Raw genomic sequence first — 18,393 nt, forward strand, 5'->3', positions numbered from 1 at the left:
GTTGGAACCAGCCCAAATGTCCATCATCAGATGAGTGGATACGGAAAATGTGGTACATCTACACAATGGAATACTACTCAGCTATAAAAACGAATGAAATACTGCCATTTGCAACAACATGGATGGACCTTGAGAGAATTATATTAAGTGAAACAAGTCAGGCACAGAAAGAGAAATACCACATGTTCTCACTTATTGGTGGGAGCTAAAAATTAATATATAAATTCACTCACACACACACACACACACACACACACACACACACACTCACACACAAAAAACCGGGGGCGGGGGGAAGAAGATATAACAACCACAATTACTTGAAGTTGATACGACAAGCAAACAGAAAGGACATTGTTGGGGGGAGGGGGGGAGGGAGAAGGGAGGGAGGTTTTGGTGATGGGGAGCAATAATCAGCCACAATGTATATCGACAAAATAAAAATTTTAAAAAAAAAAGTACTACAGGGTTTATTCTAACCTTTCTTGCTTGCTTAAACATAACTTTCCTTTCCAAAAACAAAACAATTTAGCTAGAATGTACTTTATTTTTAAATTTCTATTTCAAATTTCTTCTTGTACTTAATACTTTTGGCAGCACCTGTGAGTGGTACATTTCTGACACAGACCATAAGATTCATCAATCAATAAGATACATTTATCCTTTGAATGTATTGTATCATATTCATACGCAGCTTGTTAATTTTAAATATTTTATAATTAATATAAATATCAGCTATGCTTTGCATCTAAGGGAGGAATACAGCAAGGGTTTAAAAATAATGGTGAGTAAATAAAATTTTCCTCATGTGAACCATGTTATTTGAAACTGTGATCAGTGGTACTCAACCACAGTAGCACAAAAGAATCACCTGTGGAGTTTAAAAAAATTCTGATGCCTGCTTCTCACCTCAAGAGATTCTGATTTAATTTGGGGTTCAAAATGGGGATAGGGATTTTAAAAGCTCCCCAAAGGATTCTGATGTGCAGCCAAGGTTGAGACAAGGTTCAGAACCTTTTCTGCACTTGGCTAAGTTAATGCTGATTGCAGCACTTTCATGATGTCTTGTTTTCTGAATGGATGTATTCCAAGCTAAGTAAACCACAAAACAGTAATATATATTTGAGTTTGGACAATGGGGCGCATTGTATTGTTATAGCAGGTGTGGTTACTGGAGCACAGTTGTAGCCATTATGATAGGGCTATCAAAGGTATGTGCTGATCTACGTCTGAGGAGTAGTGTTACATCTTGCCTTTTTATTTTAGATTATAAAACATAGGGTAAGCACTAAAATTACAGGTTTCAAAATAAGGTACTGCAGGAGGTATATTTCTATAACAATATGTCCTGGACATCTAGGGGCTTATGCTGCCTCAAAACAAAAAGCTTCCCAAGCAATTCCAAGATACCTTTTTTTTTTCCCCATTAAAAATCATATACTCTGTGACCCAGTGTTATGGATTGAATTGTGTCCCCTCAAATTTTGTATGTTGAAGTGCTAGTCCCCAATGTGACTGTGTTTGGAGACAGGAACTTTAAGGAAGTAGTTAAGGTTAAATGAAGTAATTAAGGTTAAATAAGTGTGGGGTCTTACTCCAATAGAACTGATGTCCTTATAAGAAGAGGAAGAAGCATCAGGAGTGTGTGTGCATAGAGAAAGGCCACGTAAGGATATAGGGAGAAGGCAGCTCTCTGTAAGCCAAGGAGAGAGGCCTCACCAGGAACTAAGTCTGCTGGCACATTGATCTTGGACTTCCAGCTTCCAGAACTGTGAGAAAATTAATTTCTCTTGTTTATGACATCCAGTCTATGGTATTCTGTTACAGCAGCCTAAGTGGATTAATATACCCAGCAATTTTACTTCTCAGTATATAATCAATAGATATGTACACACATACTTCAAGAAATGTTCAAAAATATTCATAGTAGTTTCATTCATTATTATAGACAGAAACTGAAAACATCCCAAATATCTAACTTTAAGTGTGCAGGTCAATGGGTTTGACATACAAGCAGCCATTCAATCCATACCTTTATCACAATGTAGATCATTTCCACCACACCTAAAAGTTCCTACATGCACCTTCCTAGTTAAAGCTTCACAGCCAGAAAATCTCACTTTTAACTTTTTTTTACTAAAGATTAGTTTTGCCTGTTTTAGATCATAGTATAAATAAAATCATAAAAACATGGCGACCAGAGCTACTTAGTTATTTTGCCAGAAATAAAGGCTTCTAATGCCTCAATAATATTTTTACTAAAAAATTCAATAATATTTTGACAAAATGCAATCTATAAATATTTAAATGCATAAATCTAACTGAACAAAAATAAAATTAATACTTTTCCCCCAGTTATATATTTTCATATTTTATAGCACATCTTTACCTTGATAGTATAGGTATTTGTCATGGATTATCTTATAAATATTAGTCATGCATCCTCAGTTCACTTTGAATTAAGATAATGCATCATTCTAATTTAAATCAGTGATTTACAGTGGGAAATATAGAGTATTTGGAGTTGATAATTGATTCAATTTAATCATATTCACTCTGCAGATGTGGTTGATGCTTTCTGTTTCTATGTGTTCATTTGGGACAAATATGGATGTTCATAATATCTGAACTCAGTACATTCTAATGGTATATCTTGAAGGTATTACTATGTCAGTGAATTTACTATAAAAGAATGTGGTCCTCACAAAATTAGAAGAAAAATGGTTCAGTACTAAAGTACTCTTTTTTCCAGCAGAGTTACTTTTTACAAGGTATAGTTAGAGTGTTTTAAAGGGATTGCTTTCAAATTTTGATCAGTATTCATTTAAATGAATGTATAAAAACACAATTATGATGTCAGCTACTTTCTGGCTAAATTATAAAGGTCAATGATCTATTATTTTGCATTATTTTTAACTGAGGGGAAATAATGACTCTTTGATGATTTTAATTATCATAGCCAAACAAGTGAACATTTTTCTCTGAAATACTTTATTTCCTATGTATACTACTGAAGTAAAGATTCAGGTTTATCACTGTCTTGAAAGTAATTTGCAAGTCTGGAGATATATGTAAACTATAATAAATCAACCACTATTTTCATATACAAATGTCATAGTTTTTAAATTAAATTTCAGAATTAATGATGAGACATTTCTGATGATCTTCGTAATTATTCAGATTATTGTCCAGCAATTATTTACTTTCTGTGCTCCCACTTGGACAAAGTACACTTCCTTACCCCATTGATGCAATGGACCATGTGACTTACCTTGGCCTGTGGAGTGTGGGCAGGTACGATTAAGCAGAAGCTTTGAATGTGTTTGCAATGTTTTGGTTTGGTTCTTGTGCTCCAGTGATCCTCCATGAGAAGAGACTGACCTCAGCAGCTGCTGCATTTTAGCCTTGGCCTCAGAAAAAAACACATACGGTGTAGACCTAATCTCAACCCATAATTTGAATATAAGACCAGAGAAACCACATTTTGATGCAGAGCTGCATAGTTTATCTTAGCTTTGAGCTCCTGAATTGTCAACATGCAGACTCATGAATGCGAGATTTTAAGGTTAGTGATTATGCAGCAGTAATAATAATACAACCTTATGCTTAGTTAATAATCAGTTATAAGAGCAGATACAGAAGTAAAATAGGACATGATCCTTTCCTTTCAAATGTTTAGAATCTATTTGGTTGGAAAACTAAGTGGAAGATACAGGAAACTGTAGTGAGGAAAACAAGGTTATTGATTAACCCAGTATTGGATGGATGGGGATAGAGTTTATTTGGTGGGCTACATCTCATTAACGAAAGTCCTTGGAAAACTGTATAGGAAGGCTATCTAGTTATAATGCTGCATATATAAACACCCTAAAACTTAATGGCTCAAAAATACAATTTATTATTATTTTTAATATTCATAAGTATTGACCTGGCCCAGCTGAGCAGTTCTTCCTTGGGTCTCTCATATGATGGTAACTGGATGTCAATTGGGAGTGTCATCATCTGAAGACTTAATGTAGCTGGATGCCCCAGAGAGTTACTGCATGGTACTTGATGTTGGCTCTTAGCTGGAATGTCAGTTCGGCTGTCCACTGCAGCACCTACACATAGCCTCTTTATGTGGCTTGGGCTTCTTATAGTATGTTGGCTGGGTTCTGAGAGGAGTGTCCCAACAGTAAGGATTTCAAGAGACCCAGGCAGATACTGCAAAGCTTTCTACGACCTAACCACAGAACTCCCAGAATGTCACTATTACTTTATTCTTTCATCGAGCATGTTACTAAGATCAGCTCAGATTCAAAGTGAGGGAACTTAGACTCCAACTGTTAATGTGAGAAGCAGCATGTACAAACAGGAGGGAAGGAATTGAAGATGGCTGTTTTTGGAGCCTGTTTACCACAGAGGTTTTATTTGATTCAATTTGGATAAACAAGCTATATCTATAGAGTGCCCGTATAATTTGTCATCCATACCAGAACATATGTGAGAGTAAAATGGACACTAAATATAAATACATTGGAATTTCTCAGAAAAATTGAGATGTATATTAATGTGTTGATTATAAGGCTATTGTGTATCAGCTCTTACTCATCCGTCTATATTCTGCTCTGTGATGTGATTCTACAAAACACATTTCTGCATTACCAGCGGGATCCCTCTTAGGCTCTGCCATTAGGGGGCATTGGAGGGATGCCCAAGGGTAGGTGGAGGGTGAAGAGACTTGTCCCTTCCTATTCCCATTGTCTCAGCAGAGTCTCATTAGTGGCAGTAGGTTCCAGTTCTCAGGTTTGGTTTTTGCATATTCCCAAAACCAACCTCAATGCACTTTCTCAGGTACATCCACATCAGAGGTGGCACCTCCTTTTCAGAGATATGAAGCTGAGCTCTGAGTGGTCACTTATATATATTTCTGGGTTCTAATTACCACAAATTCTTCCCTCTGTTCTCTGGGTTCTAGAGGTGTGAGATGCTCTTGTTAGTCCTTCAACACCTGTTCTTTATATTAAATTTTCTGTCAAAAAAGGGTGTAGTTTTTGCTCTCCTTTTTTCCTGACAATGATTGATACCATTATCTTATACATCTAGCTTATTTTTCTGGCTTGAATAGATCATATCATTCCAAAAGTTTTACTAAATAATCAGAATTACATTGGCCACGTATTGGGGACTAGAAAATTGGGGGGAGGGGGTGAAGAGCAAAAACCCAATTCTAGGAACATTTACACATTTCTTAGAGTGAACTTGGAATCACTGAAACACTAATTAAATGACAAAAGATAGACTCAAGGAAATAAGTTTTACTATTGTTGTAGTATATAATTAATTTAACTACTGATAAATATTGAAAAATTTTCCTAAATTACTCTATTAATTTGTATTTTGATGTGTGTATGCAAGTGGCTTCTTTAGTATAGAACAAACTGCTTTTTAGTATAAAGCAATCATTCATGGCTTAAAATGTATGTAAAGGTGGCGCAATGCTATTTTACATATAATAATTTCTACTTTTCTGCTATCTTATTAACATATGGTAAAGGATGCACCTTTACCATGGTGTGCTTATGTGCAACCTATAAGATAATCAAAATGCATCAGCACAAATCCTGGGAATAGCAGACAAATATAAAGCTGGCAAATAGGCTTTAAGAATTTATATTCCTCATGGAAAATTCTAGAGCTAATTTCAGTTATTCCACCCATGCATGTGATCTAAAGCAATGAATGTATTCTACTGTAAAGTTAATTATTTGCATTTACCGAACCATGGCAAATCATAAGTGGAACTTTTGATTATTACCAATTTTTAAAGTTCTTAATAATCAAATTTATATAGGTACTCTGATAAACACCATTAGAAATGCAGCACTTTCTTTATTCTCTAAAATTTTTAGCTGTACATCTGCTTTGCCTAGTGCAAATTTCATGAATTGTAATGGTAGAGATTTTCTTCTCAATATTTTATCCGGATGTTAACTTCTGCTTTTGTTTTGTCTTGTTTTCTTTCTTCTTTTTTCAGTAGGAAAAGAAAACATGCTAATCCAGGTGACTGCATGATTTCTTTTGTCAGACTGGGCACTTAGAATTCATGGCATTTTTCTTCTCTCTCCTTCGATGGAGCCAGAATAGTACTGCACGTACACAACGAACATGTGTTTTGATGGTTCTTTTATGAAAAGTGCTATGCATCTTTCATATGAGATCTGTTTATTTAAAAGCATTTTAAATTGATATTGTCGAAGGTCCTGCTGTTAGAGTCTGCCACTTAATTGTGCTATGACAGCAGGACCCACCTATATTCTATAACAGACTATATCAGCATGAGGCATGGCAACGTAGTTTTAAAAAATAGAATCTCATGATTTGGGTTTTTTTTCAGTCTGCAGGTGGTGGACTCCGTACAGATATACAAACCTGTGTCTGCCAAGGTGCAGGTCATTTGTCACTCAACAGTTACAAACCTTTGGGAATATAGGCAAAGATCTGAAAATTTTAAATAATATAGAGAGATAGAGAAAAGATATTATAGGCAAGCTAAAGAAAATATATGTTTGAAAGGAGGGGCAAGTAAAAGGTTTAAGGAAGGAAGATCAGCATTTGAGGACTTGCTACTAAAAATAATGTGTCCAATTTGAAGTACCCTAGTCCTTTGTTGTTGTTGTCAGTGGTGGTGAGATTTTCATGTGTGCTTTTTTAATTGGGTTGGTTATAAATGAGTGCTCTGGTTTAAATGTGTCCCTCAAAGAGCGTGTGTTGGAATTGAATCCCCAATGCACCAGTGTTGGGAGGTGCAGCCTAATAAGAGGTATTAAGGTCATAAGTACCCTTATGAATAGGTTAATGCCAATTATTAAAGAGTTTGAGGCTGTGAGTTTGATCTCTGGCTTACTCTCAACTTCTCTCACCCTTCTGCCTTCTGCCGCATGATGACGCAGCAAGAAGGCTCTTACCTGATGGGGGCCCCTTGATCTTGGACTTCCCAGCCTCCAGCACTGTACGAAATAAATCTTTGTTCTTTATAAATTACCCAGTCTGTGGTATTCTGTCATAGCAACACAAAATGGATGAAGACAATGAGAGCAAATAGTTGAAGCTGAAAAACTGTTGTCTATCATAACTTCAGTAAAATATTAAACAATGGTATTTTCTGACTGTTTATCATCTATGCTTTACATGACTAATAGAAATCAAAGGACCACAATATATTTACCACTAAACCCTATTCAAAAATCTGTATTTATTCTTTAGTAATTCAGAAGGCCCTCAGAATCTTGCAGGTTGACAATGTTTTCCAGAATAATTTCTCATTTAGAGGTCGGAAGGAATGGGTGAATAAGACTGAAGATTTGGAGTGTTATAGCCCCATTCCTCTGAGATTTGCAGCATCACCACCCAGTGAGGTACTCAGGAAACATCTCTGGAAGCTTCTCACCCAAGACACATCCCGACCCCCATGTACTCAAAGTAATGTACTAATCTTGCTGTTTCTGCAGACACTGGGTTTCCTGGTGGCCACTGGCATTCAGCTTGGCTAGCTTACCCATGGCTACTAATCACAGATTCAAATCTTAACACTTACAAAACAAAAAGAATTAAACTCAAGTTGAGCACACTGGGGGCTTCATGAAAATACTGTGAGTTCAAAGGATATCTCCTTGTAGAGGAGTACTTTCCAAAACAATTATTTGTTAGTTCTCATGGGCATTTTGTTTGTAATTTTTGTTCTAATGGCTCCAGTAGAAGAAACAGCTATTCTGATTCTGTTCTTAATAATTGGTTGGGCCATGGAAACTGAACACTCTATTAACAGTAAAAGGTCCATTTATTTGGAGAGTTACAGTCAAATAAAACAACAGGTTTAGTTTAAATTTCCCTTCTACGGTAACTTGCTTGTGGTACTTCAAAAACACACACCCCCTCGGATCCTTCTTTGCCTGATCTTCTCCACCACCACACACAACATTTTTGTCCCATGTGTTAATCTTTATGCTTAGCCTACTAATTGCCATCACAATCTATTTTTTTATAACCACACCAGACAGTGATTCCATTGCTCCATTCTTTGGTCACACTTTTATATTATTATCAAGACCATGTATGAATGACAACTCTGTAAAATGAATCCCTAACTTTGGGGATTTTGTTACCAAATGTTACTCCAGTATTTTGGGGGAGGGATGTATGATTTCTACCTACAATTTAGATAACGATAGAATTACATTTTGTTTAGGAGTTTTCTCTCTTATGAAAAGGAATAAATGACATTGAACAGAAGTAACTGTATTCGTGTTGTATTTTTACAGGAATTTTTAGAAAATATACTATTCCATCTGTACTGTAAAAATCTCAACATGTTCTCTTAATAATTTGAATGTTTGACAATGGGAATAAAATGAACTTTTAAGTTATTTTCTTTCATCTGTAGGCTTTGGCCTTTACTATGTCTCCTCTTCTCCAAAAATAAAATTTATTTTTTACATTATATAAAAACATTTTCAAATTGCTGTGAGAAAATTTGAATGTAGGGCATCTATCCGTATTCTACTAAAAATGGGGATATCTGAGGAGAGCAAAACAAATGAAAATAAGAGTAAATGCTATCAAGAATTAATAAAATATAACCAATGGAATTAAACTCTACGTAGACTACAACTGAGTTTCATTGCCTAATGGAAAATTCCAACCCTCTGAAGGTATCTACAAAAGATTTTCATGTATGCTGAAGTTAATATTCAGGGGATGATGCCTATCCCTCTATCTTTAACCTTATCATCTGCTTTCTGTACCATTTAACTTTTGGAAAATGTCTCCAGTAATCTAAGTTTTGATATACTTTTAGAACACCATCGCTTCCTTTATTCTGCATCCTATTACACATATAAAAATACAACAAAAAGCAATCATAAGGAGAAAAAGACTTCCAGAATTATACAAAAATTTCTCACGTGTAGTTTTGTCTCTGTTTAGGATAAGACTAACGGTATTTAAAAACACCTGCTGCAATTTAAATTCTTCATGACTCTTTATATAATAAGAAAAATGTTAGCACACAACATAAATGATGCACCTGCATTTTCCACATTCAGACAAATATTTTTATGAAAAGGTGCTTTTCCAATAAGGTGACTAGTTTTATATAATTATATTAAATTTGCTTTCCAATGTAACTGTAATAACAGTCATAATATACAGTATATAAAAAACTCTATCACATCTGCAAAAGAAATTACATAGGAAAAAGTAAAACCTGTGAAAAAAGCCAACCAAAACTTCACTTTACATGAGAAAACTATCATTTTAAGGAGAAAATTGAAAAAATGCAAAGAATATTCCTGTTTGAAGGTTGTGATGGTCAGTGGTACATGTTAACTTAGCTAGGCTATCATACCCAGTTATTCAATCAAATAATAATCTAGGTGTTACTGTGAAGGTATTTTGCAGATGTGGTTAACTACATTTTTTTAGAGGAACATTTAGTAAACATAGTGTCCCATGGGCACTGTAAAAATCTCAATACATCCTCTCAATAATTTTAATGTTTCACTATGGAAATAAAATGAACAACTTTGATGTTATTTTCTTTCATCTGTAGCACTTGGCCTTTACTACGTCTTCTCTTTAAGTAAAGGAGATTTTTCTTGATACTATGGGTGGGGCTTATCTGATCAGTAGAAAGACCTTAAGAGCATACTTGAGGTTTTCCTGAGGAAGAAGAAATTCTCCCTCAAGACTGCAGAATCAACTTCTGCCCGAGAATTCCAGGCTGTCATCCTGCCCTATGGATTTTATCAGACAATGCTTGAGCATAAGCTAATTTCTTGAAATGAATTATAAAAACATACATTTCCTTATACATCCTATTGGTTCTATTTCTTTGGAGAACCTCGACTGATCTTAATAGGGATACTTAGTAGTGTGACAATATTAATCTACTTCAGAAATATATACATGTTTAAATGTATTCCAGTTAAATAATTCAGAAATATGGGCCGACCCCGTGGTGCACTCGGGAGAGTGCGGTGCTGGGAGTGCAGCGGCGCTCCCGCTGCGGGTTCGGATCCTATATAGGGATGGCCGGTGCGCTCACTGGCTGAGCGCGGTGCGGGCGACACCAAGCCAAGGGTTGCGATCCCCTTACCGGTCACAAAAAAGAAAAAAAAAAAAGACTAAATTTGACAAAAGTTTATCTAGAAAAATATATTGAAGGAGTGAATATACAAATGGACGACAGCCAGACCATATATGACAGTATATGACCTACGACTTCTCTAAGTAACCAGCCTGGAAAGTCAACCCACAACCTCTGCAGCAATTTGTTTAGAACAGACAAGACTTACCCCTGCTTCCAATTTAGGACCAAAAAGATTAAGCCAAAAATGCTTCCAAAAGTAATCACATAAGATGCCTTACCTCTAATTAGCACCATCCAGCTTCCCTGTATCAGCAACCTACAATCAGAGCACACCTAAGCCTCTCTCTCTCTCTCTCTCCTTCTCTCAGCATAAAAATTTCTCTCTACTCTGCCTCCTTTCAGTCTCTGCCAAGTCTAAATCATGGAGTCTGACTCCCTTGGTACAGCAAGCTTTGAATAAATAGCCTCTGTTTGTTCTCATTTCGGTGAACTTAATTTACTTCCACAGTTCTCCTGGAAGTTCCATGGAGATTCAGAATATGATGCCTTTTGAGGTGGAGTCTAGCCTTTGACCAGGTGTGATATTCACAGAGGTCAGTTGTGCCTTGCTGCTCTGCTTATGGCTTGTGAAGTCCTTGCCAATGTGTTAAGTCAGCACGAAGTCTAAACTCCACTCTCTTTGCCTTAAATTCCTCACCTATTTATTGTTTGTTACCCAGGTTTTGTTACTGTACAATTTGTTTAGCATCCTTGGTGGAATCAGGCAGTTCTTTTTCATCTATTTTTTTACTTTCACTTATGCTTTTGTTTTTGTGTTGTGCTGTCTAACAGTGTTTCTTTTCATAAGAAGGGGAATCACAGACTGAATCACAGGTTAGAAGCAAGCATAGGCCTTATAAGCCTTTTGTTGGAGCTGGACTTATAGACTGGTAAGGTTGTGGTTCTCACCAAACCAGCATCCATAGGAACACACTTTGCTCTGGGTCACCAGTAAAACTGGAGGAGATTCTCCTTCCATCAAATTTTTGTCCTGCATGCTTGGCTATGATCCGGAGAGAATGTCCTCTCTGGTTTTCCATCTGCTGGTGGTCCAGATTGTCATGTCTGTGTTTGGAGGTATCCAGCAATTAAGTTGGGGGCCCAAGACACAAAATACATTAGCATTGCTTTAGACTAAACACTGTCACTTCTTATGGGATCATTTAAATTCAAATCCTATCATCTATCTGGAAAAATCTGTTTCTTGTATATATCGTCATTGCAATCCTAATTTGTTTTTCTCTCTAAATGGCATAATTTCAACAATAATGATTTGGGCCTTCAGTAGCCACTCTGGGAAACATTTGACTTGAACGAAATTGTTTATTCCCATATAAAGAAGGGGGATAAATTTTTTTCAGGCCTCAATGGACAGCATTATTTATTGGTGTGCAGAGCTCTCTAAACAAAATTTTAATTAAAAAATTGCTTCACTGAAAACAGCCCTTCACCAAAGCTAATGAGCGATTTGACAAACTTAAATAACAAACTAGATCTCTTTCCCTGGTGAATCCTCCCCACCATGTACTTCAGTTGTCTTCTTTTACCCACCTCTCCTGTTTCCCCTTTATCCTCTGATCTTTTTCCACACCTCTCCTTCTCTTCCCCTTATCTAAACCCTCTGCCTTTCCCAACAACCCATATACCAGTTTCCTCTAAAGATCCATCCTTCTTGTGAGCCAAGTATGCAGGCAGCTATGGAATTTAAACTTTGAACCTCAGCTGAATTAAGAGCAATAGGATTTCTCTAAACCCAGAAAAGACCAACCACTAGTCACAGAAGAATTTGGAATTATGTTGAGTAGCTATGGCCCAGTGTTGCATGACCTGTATCAATTTGTACACATGTTGGTCAGAACCTCAGAAACTAAATCCTGGATGAAAAAGCCTATTGGACTGCCCTGAAAAGAGGATCTCTCTTTCCACAATATACTTGAAACTCCAAAAAAGGCCTAAAATGTAGGGCATGTATCTTAAAAACTAAACCTAAAACGTTTACAATAAAAATTGACTGGACCTGTGGAGTATACTATAAAGCAAATATATTTCACAGGGCCTAGTTTCTTGTACTTTCAGGTTTAGTCTAACTTCTTAAAAGTACATATAAAATGTTGACCTTGCAAAAAGCAAGAAAATTTCCCCAGGCTATAGTATCTGTTGTAAGATAAAGAATTGTAACACAGCAAGGCTGCTGGTTCAAAGACAGACAAGTTACTGATTGATATGTAAAGATACTGGGAAGCTGCTGTAGGGAGAAGGAATTTTGCTAAGATCAAGCTTTTGTTGGTGGATCACTTAAACTGCCTTATCGAATGTCACTTTGCTTGTTTTACTGAATGTTACCAGACTATATTGTTAAACTATAACCCCACCTATGTTCTCTTCCTGTAACTTCCTGGTCTGGAGAATAAATGCAGGAAGAGAACCCCAATTCATGGTTAATTTCCCAAAAGGAAGGAATGCTTCTTCCTTGAGGGTTCCAGGAGATTAACCACTTAGGGGATTCTCACTGCTCAGAAGAGATGGGCTTTGAGGAATCCTTTATGGCTTCATCACCCAGGGGAAAAGGGGTGACAAATCCGTGGGGACAAAGCAACAAAATGGTGTCCCATGTGAGGAAGTTTTCCACAGATCAGATACTGACCTGCCAAGCATTGGAGAGGAAAAGGACATCTGACTCATCCCAGCAAGGGAATCCCATTAAAGGGAGACACATCCCAGTAAGGGAACACAGGTGGCTTTCAATTAGAAATTGCACACCTGCGGCAGGTCAAAGTTAGGTCTTTTCAACCCTGAGTGTATTTTTCCCTTCTTTTTACTTTTAAAATATGGATAATTCGTTAACAAAAGGGGAGACTGAACATACATTACAACTCCAATGTCTCCTTAAAGCAGCAGGCTGTCAGTAACTAAATGGCAGCTTGTAAAACTATTAGTGGATATTAAACAACCATGTCCTTGATACCTCAAGGAAGGGAGCCTTAACGTAAGAATTTGGGAACAAATTGGTCACTGGTTAATTATACAATGGGTCTCATTAAGGCTTCCTACCTAACAACTAGGAATCTATGTCGTCACTCTGAGACCTATCCAAGACCTTAACAAAAACCTAAGACATGTTTATGTCACCAAAAAAGGAAAAAGCTTAATCTTTGCCAGTGACTGAGAGAACTTTAAATTAAACAATCTAAAGTAAAAGTTAATATTTCTTTGTTGTGTTGGTATTGTTTGAGCATGTTTTTCTTATCTGCACAATGCTTCTCTCCTCTCTTAAAAGCAGAGGTTCTTTTCTTAACTGCATGTGCTACTCTTTTTTGCTGAAGACTCTGAGGTTTTATGAAGAGAAGCAGTCATGACGCCAACCAGACCCCTTTTGGGTCTACTGTTCTTCTCCTAAAAACCTCAAGAGTCACATGGCTTCATTTCTGATTGGTGGCTCAGCTCTCAAACTCAGTAACCCATTTGAGAAACAAAAGCTAGACTAAAATCTACCTGTTTAACTAGATGGTCTAAAATTTTCTGGCATCCAGCTGGTTATCTTAAACAGACTTCTAAATTCTCTTCTAGTCTCATCTATGTATTTCTTCACAAAATCCTATGGTAGAATTCTATGCTATTTTCTTAAAAGGAAGAAAATCTTCTCTACAATCTTCTTGAAAAGGTTTGCATACTTTGCTTTATAATGTAAATTTGTTATCTTGTTTTCTGTAAAACAGGGTGAGGCCTTACTGATAAGTCTTTTAAAAAAACACAATCTAAACCTGACTGTCCTTTTTACTAGTGAGCTTTTTTATTACATTTTAAACAAAGCCTATAAGATCCTTATTTGTTCTTGTTGTTTATGTCTGCATATATGCATATGTAAGCTGTATGTTATGTCTATATGTCCATGTCTGTAGGTGTGTTTGTGTGTCTGCATGGTACCAAATTGGCTTATAATTAATGTGTGCTCATTAAATAAATAAGTATACTTTTCAAGCTCACATGACTTAAATTTTCTAAAGTTTTGACAAAATAAATATATTTTCAAAATTTGATTTAAACCTTTTACCTAAATCTGTCTCTAGGTCAATATGTCTCCTCATTATCTCAGCTCTGCCTCCTGTCCATGCTGGGAGAAACAATATCTTTTAGACATGATCTTTGTGAATACTGCCCTTTGCCTCTCTGGATTCCACTTGGCTTTAAATGCCACATGAAAACCTGGGACACAAAATGGCTAGTGAAAGAAAACCTATGCCCAGTATCACATAGACCTTAGTAAACATTAACTGATAAGGGTATAGACTTAACACACCAAGTTTTTTGACTGGGAAACCATAAATAAATATTTGGTAAAAATAGCTAAAACTCAAACTGGGCTTTGTGTAATCTGCTCTGACAAATGGACGCCTATTTACTAACCTGTATGTGTAAAAAGGTTCTCATCAGCACATATTGCTGACTGGGTTTACTAATCAAACAGGATTACTAAAGGTCTTTTCACTTAACTGCTCTTAATTCAAAGTTGTAAAAGATTTTCTCTGTCCTTTAGATAACTGTTTTAAAAAACTTATTTAATGATAAGTTCTTGTGCTCTCTGCCTTTAAAACCCTTTGTCACTTTGGTTTTATTTTTTGTAGTAATTTGTGATCTTACTCAACTAAATGTTTTAAGCCTTTTGTTATTTAAAAAGTCTTTCCATAACCAAATTCTGAAAGCTCAGCATTTTAACTTTTAACTTTGAGGAGTTCCAAAGGCCCTGGAGCTTCTCAAAGGATATATAAAAGATGTATCAAAACTAATTGGCTTATTTAATAAATAGAACTATATGGGAAAGCATTGTCAATACTAAAATGTTATTAATATGTGTTCCAAAATCTTGTGAGGTCCTTAAAAATCTGGGTCTTGATATAAATGCTACCGGTCATAATCTTGGTTCGATTATAATTTTAAAATGTTATGTCTTCAAATACTTCATTGAAAAAAGTCTGATAGGTACAGTTTCCTGACAAACTTTGAGTTCATAACTTTAAACTAAATTTCCAAAATTCTGATGAAGAAACTGATGGGTTTATAAAATTGTTCACAAAGGTCAAAACAGCAAAAGTTAATTAGTGAATAATTAAAAAGAATTATGGGTTTTTACAATTTCCTTACTTTGAAACACTGCTGGTTCTATAAATGTTTTGTATTCCAGATTTAAGAAAACTCTCTCTCTCTCTTATGCTATCTATAACTAACAACAGTTTGGTAAAATATCATTTAAAACAGAAGTAAAGCATTTGTTTTCTACCTATTTGATCCCCCCTAAAGTTTAATAACTTTAAGGATCTTCATGATTATTATGATAATGTGTCTATTTTTATAAGTCCAATAAAAATTCACTCACTCTCTCTTTATAACAGGATATAACTTAAAACTTTGGTTATAAGATAGCATGTCTCACTTCTAAGCTGCTGACCCCTCTTTCATGTTACTCTAATTTGGTGTAACTGCTGCTTCATCTTGCTGCTTCATATTTCCCCCTGACGTGGGACCAGATAACCTGAAAATCAACTTTCCCATTGCCGAGGGATCTATACCAAAAAAAGTAAAACCTTTTCAATCAAGATATTGATCATCAATGTTTTTATGAGGAATGTCTTGATCATTAAGGGGAAATAACATCTTCTCTACAAAAGCAGTTCTCTAAATTTTCTTGGCCTTAATGAGGGTGTTTGTAATTTGGATGAGACATCCTGTTCTTAAAAGATTTGTAATTAATCAAAAATTTTGCAAAAGACTAGATGCTTTGAAAACAGTAATGTCCTGGACAGGTGAATGCTGACAAACTCTCTGGACTGAATCAGTTATTATATGGAGCAGAATCCCATTCTGGAGTTTCAACAACTGGTAATTACACCTCAATTCACAGCACCTAGAATGATGCCCATGCAACAGCTCTGGGAGATGATGACATCATCATTCCTCACCTGAAGTAAACTAAAAGGACTTGCCATGCTGAATGATACTAACTTTGCTTTAACAAAATGCTTTTGGTCTTAACTGTAAAAACCTGATCTATAGCTTTTGCTTTTTCTTTTAAATAAATAAAATGGGGGAGATGTGGAGTATACTATAAAGCAAATATATTTCACAGGGCCTAGTTTCTTGTACTTTCAGGTTTAGTCTAACTTCTTAAAAGTACATATAAAATGTTGACCTTGCAAAAAACAGGAAATTTTTCCTAGGCTATCATCTCTGCTGTAAGATAAGGATTGTAATACAGCAAGGTTGCTGCTTCAAAGACAGACAAGTTACTGATTGATATGTAAAGATAACTGGGAAGCTGCTGTAGGGAAAAGGAATTTTGCTAAGATCAAGCTTATGTTGGTGGATCACTTAAACTGCCTTATAGAATGTCACTTTGCTTGTTTTACTGAATGTTACTAGCCTATATTGTTAAACTATAACCCTGCCTATGTTCTCTTCCTGTAACTTCCTGGTCTGGAGAATAAATGCAGGAAGAGAATCCCAATTTGTGGTTAATATCCCAAATGGAAGGAATGCGTCACTCTTGAGGGTTCCAGGAGATTAACCACTTTGGGGCTTCTCACTGCTCAGAAGAGATGGGCTTTGAGTAATCTTTTGTGGCTCCATCACCCAGGGGAAGAGGGGTGACAAATCTGTGGGAGGCAAAGCAACATGTACCATAATTAAATCATACAAACAGAAATAAGATGAAACTACAGGTGTTTGGAATATAACAGGACATATCTTCCAATTGTATTTGGTGTTAAAGAAGTTTCTGAAATCAAAGTGGCTCTTTCATCTCATTTTGTCAATGAAGTTAAACCTGAAATTAGGAACTTAATAAAAAAAAAAAGAATTAAAATGGGAAATAGCCCTTTACCTGAACTAAAATGCTCAACATCACTCAACATCAGGGAAATACAAATCTAAACCATATTGAGATATCATCTCATGCCAGTTAGACTGGCCATTATCAAAAAGGCAGAGAATAACAAATGCTGGCAATGATGTGGAGAGAGGGAAACCCTGTTACACTGTTGGTGGGACTGTAAATTGATGCAGCCATTATAAAAAATAGTATGGAGGTTTTTAAAACAACTACAGATAGAACTGCCATATGATCTAGCAATCCCACTTTTGGGTGTATACCCAAAGGAATAGAAATCATCATGTCAAAGGCATACCTGTACTCCAATGTTTATTGCAGCTCTATTTACAATAGCCAGGAGCTGGAAGCAACCTAAATGTCCATCATTGGACAACTGGATAATGAAAATGTGGTATATTTATACAGTGGAATACTTTTCTGTCATAAAAAAGAATGAAATACTGCCATTCACAGCAACTGGATGAACTTAGAGAAAATTATGTTAAGTGAAATAAGCCAGGCACAGAAAGAGAAATACATTAAGTGATAGCTAAAATAATAAATAAATAAAATAAACAAATAGATAAAAAATGAAACAAAGATGCAACAATTACAATAATACATTAAACTTTCAAAAGAAGACAACAGAACTGTGGTTACCAGAGGTGGGAAAGAGGGAGGGGAAGAGGAAAGAGAGGAACTGGTGAAGGGCCATGAACTACAATACCTGGAAGAACACTCTGAAAAACCTTTAGAAAAAATGAGACAAGACCCAAAATAAACATATTGTTCTACAGATCAAACAGCTAGGTGGCACACTTCTCAATCTACCACTTATTGACAAGGATGCTTGTAGATATTGCAGATAGAAGAGACACTGGAATAAAGATTGTCCCATATTACAAAAGAAAAAAGGAAGACAAAGAAAAATCCTTCATTTAGATCAAAGAGGGTACTCTGAGGAAGAAGAAAGTGCTCAGATCATGCTTTACCTTTAAACATTCAAGGTGAATTAACTATAAATATATATAGATGGTCAACCTTAATACTTGATAAATACAAGTGCTACTCTTCTTATATTAAACACTGCTACCTTTGCTCAACTTTTTCCTCAGAGTAAACATACCGCAATGTTGTAGGTATGTAAAATAACCAACACATTTTCTCTGTCTCCTAACCCTTAACTGTAATCCTTCAGTCCATGACTGAATATAATCCTTCCTGCTCAGTGATATAATACCTCAAAATTTCATAAGGTGAGACTTCCACTGTAAATAAAATTGTAATATAAAATTCACACTAGAAGAAATATTTTGTGAGGTTCCAGAAGATTCCTCTATTCATAATCAAATCATCTTCTTGC

The sequence above is a fragment of the Cynocephalus volans genome, chromosome 3 (genome assembly GCF_027409185.1).
Source record: "Cynocephalus volans isolate mCynVol1 chromosome 3, mCynVol1.pri, whole genome shotgun sequence".
NCBI classification, from domain to species: domain Eukaryota; kingdom Metazoa; phylum Chordata; class Mammalia; order Dermoptera; family Cynocephalidae; genus Cynocephalus; species Cynocephalus volans.